This window comes from Triticum dicoccoides, chromosome 4A (genome assembly GCF_002162155.2).
Source record: "Triticum dicoccoides isolate Atlit2015 ecotype Zavitan chromosome 4A, WEW_v2.0, whole genome shotgun sequence".
Lineage (NCBI taxonomy): Eukaryota > Viridiplantae > Streptophyta > Magnoliopsida > Poales > Poaceae > Triticum > Triticum dicoccoides.
The window spans coordinates 716,271,729-716,280,871 of NC_041386.1; positions in this window are offsets into that span (position 1 = coordinate 716,271,729).

Below are 9,143 nucleotides of genomic sequence, written 5' to 3' on the forward strand. Positions count from 1 at the left end.
AGATCAAAAATCACAGCAACGGGGGCTGGAACTCGTGCTTGAGTTGGTTTTTCGTGTTTGTCTGAGACAGAGGAAGAATATGGGTGCAAGAATAAGTGGAGGAGGGCCACCGTGGGCCCACGAGGCAGGGGGCGCGCCTAGGGGGGTTGGGCGCGCCCTCCACCCTCGTGGCCAGGTGGCAGTTCCCCCCGTGGCAATTTTTGCACAGTAAATTCTTAAATATTCCCGAAAAAATCAAATTAAATTGGCATGGCATTCTGAGGACTTTTATTTTCGGGATATTTTTATATTGCACGGATAAGTCAGGAAACAGACAGAAAAATATTATTTTACTTTATTCCTACTAAATAACAGAAAATATAGAGAGGGTACAGAAGGTTGTGCTTCTAGTTTCATCCATCTCTTGATCATCAAAATGAACCCACTAACAAGGTTGATCAAGTCTTGTTAACAAACTCATTCCGAATAATCACGGAACCGGAGAAATTTCGAATGACACTAAGTTACCTCAACGGGGATATGAAAATCCCTAACAATAAGAATATCATACTTTTTCTTGACAGTAGGGAGAGGAAATTCAAACCTCCAAATATAATCGATGGGATTTTTCCAATAGAGTTGATACTATAAACTTGAGGTTGTTTCCTCGGAAAATGTACCGTGTGCTCATTGCCATTAACATGAAAAGTGACATTGCCTTTGTTGCAATCAATAACTGCCCCTGCAGTATTAAGGAAAGGTCTTCCAAGAATAATAGACATACTATCATCCTCAGGAATATCAAGAATAACAAAGTTCGTTAAAATAGTAACGTTTGCAACCACAACAGGCACATCCTCACAAATACCGACAGGTATAGCAGTTGATTTATCAGCCATTTGCAAAGATATTTCAGTAGGTGTCAACTTGTTCAAGTCAAGTCTATGATATAAAGAGAGAGGCATAACACTGACACTGGCTCCAAGATCACATAAAGCAGTTTTAACATAATTTCTTTTAATGGAGCATGGTATAGTAGGTACTCCTGGATCTCCAATTTCTTTGGTATTCCACCCTTAAAAGTATAATTAGCAAGCATGGTGGAAATTTTAGCTTCAGGTATCTTTCTTTTATTAGTAATGATATCCTTCATATACTTAGCATAAGGATTTGTTTTGAGCACATCAGTTAATCGCATACGCAAAAAGATGGGTCTAATCATTTCAGCAAAGCGCTCAAAATCCTCATCATCCTCTTTCTTGCATGGTTTCGGAGGAAAAGGCATGGGTTTTTGAACCCATGGTTCCCTTTCTTTACCGTGTTTCCTAGCAACAAAGTCTCTTTTATCATAACGTTGATTCTTTGATTGTGGGTTATCAAGATCAACAACAGGTTCAACTTCTACATCATTATCATTACTAGGTTGAGCATCAACATGAACATTATCATTAACATTATCACTAGGTTCCTATTCATCACCTGACTGTGTTTCAGCATCAGAAATAGAGATATCATTTGGATTCTCAGGTGGTTCAGCAATAGGTTCACTAGAAGTTTGCAAAGTCCTATCTTTTTATTTTTCTTCCTTTTAGAAGAACTAGGTATATCAATATTGTCTCTTTGAGAATCTTGCTCGATTCTCTTAGGGTGGCTGAGGGAGTCCTGGACTAGGGGGTGTCCGGATAGCCGAACTATCATCATCGGCCGGACTCCAAGACTATGAAGATACAAGATTGAAGACTTCGTCCCGTGTCCGGATGGGACTTTCCTTGGCGTGGAAGGCAAGCTTGGCAATACGGATATGTAGATATCCTACCATTGTAACCGACTCTGTGTAACCCTAGCCCTCTCCGGTGTCTATATAAACTGGAGGGTTTTAGTCCATAGGACGAACAACAATCATACCATAGGCTAGCTGCTAGGGTTTAGCCTCCTTGATCTCGTGGTAGATCCACTCTTGTACTACCCATATCATCAATATCAATCAAGCAGGAGTAGGGTTTTACCTCCATCGAGAGGGCCCGAACCTGGGTAAAAACATCGTGTCCCTTGTCTCCTGTTACCATCCGCCTAGACGCACAGTTCGGGACCCCCTACCCGAGATCCGCCGGTTTTGACACCGACATTGGTGCTTTCATTGAGAGTTCCTCTATGTCGTCACCTATAGGCCCGATGGCTCCTTCGATCATCAACCGCGACGTGGTCCAGGGTGAGACTTTTCTTCCCGGACAGATCTTCGTATTCGGCGGCTTTGCACTGCGGGCCAATTCGCTTGGCCATCTAGAGCAGATTGAAAGCTGCGCCCCTGGCCATCAGGTCAGATTTGGAAGTTTGAACTTCACGGCTGACATCCGCGGAGACTTGATCTTCGATGGATTCGAGCCACAGCCGAGCATGCCGCACTGTCACGATGGGCATGATTTAGCTCTGCTGCCAGACAGGGCCCTGGAGGCCGCACATGAGTCCCCTCCGACCCTTAATTTGGAGCCGACTGCGCCGATCGAGGATGGGTGGCTAGACACCGCCTCAGGGGCTGCTACCTCTACGGTGATGGAGCCGAATACTGACCCTGTCCCTTGTGAAGCTCGTGACTCCGAGGTGCCGGACTCCTCGCCGGACTCCGAACCTCCCGCGCCCCTACCGATCGAATCCGATTGGGCACCGATCATGGAGTTCACCGCTACGGACATCTTTCAGCACTCGCCTTTTGGCGACATCCTGAATTCGCTAAAGTATCTCTCGTTATCAGGAGAGCCCTGGCCGGACTACAGTCAGGACGGTTGGGATGCGGACGACAAAGAAATTCAAAGCCCACCCACCACCCACTTTGTAGCCACTGTCGACGACCTAACCGACATGCTAGACTTCGACTCCGAAGACATCGACGGTACGGACGACGATGCCGGAGACGACCAAGAACCAGCGCCCACGGGGCACTGGAAAGCCACCTCATCATACGACATATACATGGTGGACATCCCAAAGGATGGGAATGGTGAGGAAACAGCGGAGGAAGACCCCTCCAAGAAACAGCCTAAGCGCCGGCGTCAGCGGCGCCGCTCTAAATCCCGCCACAGCAAGAATGGAGATTCTGGCACCGGAGATAATAACATCCCAGACAGTGCCGAAGACAACCCCCTCTAGCAAGATTCAGCACAGGAGGATGGAGAAACCAGCCCTCACGAGAGAGTGGCAGACGAAGAGGTAGAGGACGATAATTACATGCCTCCCTCCGGAGATGAGGCAAGCCTCGACGACGACGAATTTGTCGTGCCTGAGGATCCCGTCAAACAAGAGCGTTTTAAACGCAGGCTTATGGCTACGGCAAACAGCCTCAAGAAAAAGCAGCAACATCATAGAGCTGACCAAGATCTGCTAGCCGACAGATGGACTGAAGTCCTTGCGGCCGAAGAGTACGAACTCGAACGCCCCTCCAAAAGTTACCCCAAATGCAAGCTGCTCCCCTGACTAGAGGAGGAAGCATACAAACCTACATCACCAGCGCATAATACGGCTGACCGGCCACCTCGTGGCCGCGACAGAGAGGACCCTAGGCCCTCCACTAAAACCGTACCCCGGCATTGCTTGAAAAGTACAAAGCCACGGGGGAACGCGCCGGACTTGCGAGATATATTGGAGGATAAGGAAAGACAATCAAGATCGATCTACGGATCGCGTGGGCGCCCCACGATACGCGATGACAACCGTCGCGCCGGATACAGCAAGTCCGGCCGGGCCAAACACAGTAGACAAAGCTCGTTTGAGCTACGTCGTGATATAGCCCAATATAGAGGCGCCGCACACCCACTATGCTTCACAGATGAAGTAATGGATCATCAAATCCCCGAAGGGTTTAAACCGGTGAATATTGAATCTTATGATGGCACAACAGATCCCGCGGTTTGGATCGAAGACTATCTCCTTCACATCCACATGGCCCGCGGTGATGATCTTCACGCCATCAAATACCTCCCACTCAAGCTTAAAGGACCAGCTCGACATTGGCTTAACAGCTTGCTAGCAGAATCAATTGGGTGTTGGGAGGACCTGGAAGCCGCATTCCTTGATAACTTCAGGGCACATATGTGCGACCACCAGCCGCTGATGACCTAAGCCACATAATTCAGCATCCAGATGAATCGGCCAGACAATTCTGGACACGGTTCTTAACAAAGAAAAATCAAATCGTCGACTGTTCGGATGCGGAGGCCCTCGCAGCCTTCAAACATAACATCCGAGATGAGTGGCTTGCCCGGCACCTAGGACAGGAAAAGCCGAAATCCATGGTAGCCCTCACATCACTCATGACCCGCTTCTGCGCGGGAGAGGACAGCTGGCTAGCCCGCAGCAACAACCTCAACAAAAATTCTGGCAGTCCGGATACCAAGGACCGGAACGGCAGGTCGCGTCGCAACAAGCACAAATGCCGCATTAACGGCGACAATACTGAGGATACAACAGTCAATACCGGATTCAGAGGCTCCAAACCCGGTCAGCGGAAAAAGCCATTCAAAATAACTACTCCGGATCCGTCCAATTTGGACCGAATACTCGACCGCTCGTGCCAGATACACGGCACCCCCGAAAAACCAGCTAATCACACCAACAAGGACTGTTGGGTATTCAAGCAGGCAGGCAAGTTAATTGCCGAAAACAGTGACAAGGGGCTGCATAGCAATGACGAGGAAGAGACCCGGCTGCCGAACAATAGAGGACAGAAGGGTTTCCCCCCACAAGTGCGGACGGTGAACATGATATACGCAACCCACATACCCAAAAGGGAGCGGAAGCGTGCACTCAGGGACGTATACGCGATGGAGCCAGTCGCCCCAAAGTTCAACCCATGGTCCTCCTGCCCGATCACTTTTGATCGAAGGGACCACCCCACCAGCATCCGCCACGGCGGATTCGCCGCATTGGTTCTAGACCAAATCTTCGATGGATTTCACCTCACTAGAGTCCTGATGGACGGCGGCAGCAGCCTGAACCTGCTTTATCAGGATACAGTGCACAAGATGGGCATAGACCCCTCAAGGATTAAACCCACAAAGACGACCTTTAAAGGCATCATACCAGGTGTAGAGGCCAATTGTACAGGCTCAGTTACACTGGAAGTGGTCTTCGGATCCCCGGATAACTTCCTAAGCAAGGAGTTAATCTTTGACATAGTTCCGTTCCGCAGCGGCTATCATGCTCTGCTCGGACGGACCGCGTTTGCAAAGTTCAACGCGGTGCCGCACTACGCATACCTCAAGCTCAAGATGCCAGGCCCTCGAGGAGTCATCATGGTCAACGGAAACACTGAACGCTCTCTCCGAACGGAGGAACATACAGCGGCTCTCGCGGCAGAAGTACAGAGCAGCCTCTTAAGGCAATTCTCGAGTCCGGCCGTTAAGCGACCGAACACTGCTAAACGCGCCCGGAGTAACCTACAACAAGACCACCTGGCACGTTCCGAGCACGCGTAGCAATGCGGCCACAACCCCAGCCCTTGCGAAATTGCAAGACCGGTACTTCGCGTACATCATTACGCTCTGGAGATACCATGGGCATAGGGGGAGGGGCACAACCACGACAGGCCCAGAGTGCGGCTCAACCACACCAGGGGCTCCCAAGTGTGTCATCCTTTTTCTTTCCTTTTTTTTTCTTATCCACAGGACTCCATTTACTAGAGGCCCTGTCCGGCAGTAGACCTACCGAACTCACGATGCAACAGCCAGGGAAGGAGAAAGGCTACGACAAGTATCCAGGTGGTCTCCATTACGAGCATTATACCTGTTTTATATATACACCATTCCGCAGCCTACCCCTGGAGGGGGACATGTTTCATAGTCCCACCCCTTGCTTATCGCACTATTTGTATCGTTCTGCATTCATGGCAGTATTTCTTGAATAAACAATGCATCGCCTTTTGCCTATAATTGCATTCCTTTCTTATACATATGTTCATCTATGACATGTTGCATCCGTATACTTTGGTACGGCTAAATACACCAGGGGCTTAAGTTCCCCACATTATGGTGTGATAAGTCCGAACACTTTCACAAGTGCGGCACCCCGAACTTATAGCATTATATGCATCGGCTCCGAATCATGTCTTGGGTCAATAGTTGGGTTTGCCCGGCTCCCATGTTTTGGTACCTTACGTTCCGTTATATCGGCTAAGGTAGCGCTAGGAGAACCACTGCGATTGTGCCCCAGTTGAGCTGGGCGAGCACCTCAGTGGAGAAAGCTAAAACTGACCGTCATGATGGGGCGAGAGCCGGTCGCTGTTCGAGAGGTTTTTTCGAATCCCTAAAGACTTATGCCGCTTAGAGTGAGGAACCGGCTTTGTCCGGCCCAGGAGTGGATAGCGCCCCGAATTCGGCCTTCCGAACACTAGGGGCTTCGCCGAAATTTAAAATTATAGAATTCTATGGCTAAGTGAGAGTGTTCAAGCATTATAAGTCTGGTTGCCTCGTTCGTTGTGTTGAGCGCCTCCCTAGATGGACCCAAAAATGGGAACAAGAGCGCTCAAGTTTATCCCGAACACCCCAGCACTCGTGGCATGGGGGCTGAAGCCGACGACTTGCCATCTCTCAAATTTGATAAATGGCCGCACAGAAGGTAATATTTTAAATTAACAAGCGTTGCTTAGCGCATATGAACAAAGTTTTCAGCGCACAGGATAACAAAATGCGAGTCTACTCAAATATTACATCTTTGGAGCACTCACCCGCAATAATGCGGGCACCCTTCAGGACACCCTTATAATACATCTTAGGCGTGCGATACTCCTTGCCCGGCGGTGGCGCATCCGTCACAAGCTTCTCAGCGTCCATCTTGCCCAGTGCACCTTAGCACGGGCAAGGGCCCGACGGGCACCTTCAATGCAGGCGGAGTGCTTGATGACCTCAACCCATGGACAAGCATCCACCAGCCACCGCACCAGGCCGAAGTAGCTCCCAGGCATGGCCTCTTTGGGCCACAGCCAAACTATGAGGCCCTTCATGGCCTGTTCGGCCACCTTGTGGAGCTCGACCAGCTGCTTCAGCTGGTCGCTAAGGGGCACCGGATGTCCGGCCTCAGCATACTAAGACCAGAACACCTTCTCCGTCGAGCTCCCCTCCTCGGCTCTGTAGAAAGCGGCAGCATCGGACACGCTACAGGGCAGATCTGCGAACGCTCCTGGAGAGCTTCGAATTCGGGTAAGTAATAGGTAATTCACATTTACATGCTTGCTTTGCATGAAGAATGCCTTACTCGCCGCTATCTTCTTCAATGCCTCGATTTCCTGGAGGGCCTTGTGGGGTTCGGCCTTAGCGGCTTTTGCACTCTCAAGAGCCGACGCAAGCTCGGACTCTCGAGTCTTCGAGTCACGCTCCAAACTCTCGTGTTTTTCCACGAGAGCCTGGAGCTCTTGCTGTACCTCCTCCACCCGCGCCTCCTGCTTCTCTCGCCCAGCGAGTTCCACGGCCGCATTGCGTTCGGCCGCGGACACCGCCTCCTTCAGGGTCGCCACCTCGTTCGTAGCCCCTGGAGTACCCACGTTATCCTTGTCATTCATCCTGCAACCAAATCCTTTTCTGTAAGGTACAACTCTAATAAGGTGCTACTCACCTTCCTTGTCCTCGAGCTGCTTCTTGGCACGGCCGAGCTCGCTCTTGGACCGCTCGAGGCTTTGCTTCAAAGTACTGACCTCCGCAGTCAGTGCGGCAGAGGTCAGCAGCGCAACCTGCATTCCCATATTGACATATTTTTTAAGACTCCTGCGTATATCTTTTTAGATCCTCAGTCCGGCTTTTCTTTCCGAACACCGAACTGAGCATCAGGGGCTACTGTCTATGCGGTACTATTTTACATATATTAAAAATTCTTACCTCAAAGCCTGTTAGAAGGCTGCTGCAGGCTTCGGTCAGCCCACTTTTGGTGAGCTGAACCTTTCTAATCACCGCACTCATGACAGTGCGGTGTTCCTCATTGATGGAAGCGCCGTTGAGCGCCTCCAGCAAATTATCCGGCGCCCCTGGTTGGACGGAGGCCGCTGGTGTCACAGTCTTGCCCTTCTTGCGAAGGGGCCGCCCACCAGACTCCGGAACCACTGCAAGTTCCGGTGTGGAGTCCGGTACGAAGTCCGGGAGGTTGCCCTGCGGCACCTCCGGGGCCTCCTCCTCCGGGTGGGTCCCTCTTTGGGATCCCACCTCAGCATCGTCGGCGTCACGGGGGGTGGAGGCGGTCGGAAGTGAAGTACTATCCACATCCGACGTACCCAAGGACCCGCTCGACGAAGCGGGAAGATCGTCCTTGGGCGGACTACAGGGTTGTATGCGGCATTAGGAAGACACCATGTGGCGAAAAGAAAAATTATGAAGTTATTCGGGAGTACGGATACTTACAATCTCTCTAGGGGCTTGGCCCTTGAGGGCCACTCCTCGTCGCCGTCGCCGACGTTGGCGGAACAGTCCGGGGGAAGGGTTCTTCCCTTCTTGGACCCTTCGGCCTCCCTCGTTGGGGAGGCCTTCCTCTTCTTCTCTCCCCCCACTGGGGAAGAGGCCTCTTTCTTCTCCTCCTCGTCCTCGTGGGAGGAGTCCGCCTCGGAGTCATCGGACGATGAATCCGATACCACCTGACGCTGGGAACTCCTTCGGGTTCCCGTGGCCTTCTTCTTGGCCTTCTTCTCCGGCACTACGTAAAGTGCCGGGACCAGCAGCCCTGTTAGACGGGCATCCGCTGGGTCTTCTGGAAGGGGAGCCGGACAGTTAACCTGCCCGGACGTCTCTTGCCAGGCCTGTTAAAGGTGTTGGGAGTTTAGATCCCGCATAAAGTCAAACTATGAAAAGCAAGAGTCCCATAAAGGATAACATGGCTTACCTCGCCAGCCGGACGCTGCGAGCTGAATCCGCGATCTTCGGTAGCGGATGCGGGGGCTTCGGCGCCCTTGAACAGCACCCTCCAGGCATATTCATACATAGTGTCGAAGAGCCCGCTCAAGGGGCGGTGCTGTGCCGGATCAAACTCCCACAAATTGAAGTTCCGCTGCTGGCAGGGGAGAATCCGGCGGACGAGCATGACCTGGATCACGTGACAAGCTTGAGCTTCTTGTTCACCAAGGTTTGGAGACAGGACTGGAGTCCGGTCAGCTCTTCCGAACTACCCCACAGCAGGCCCTTCTCTTTCCAGGAGGT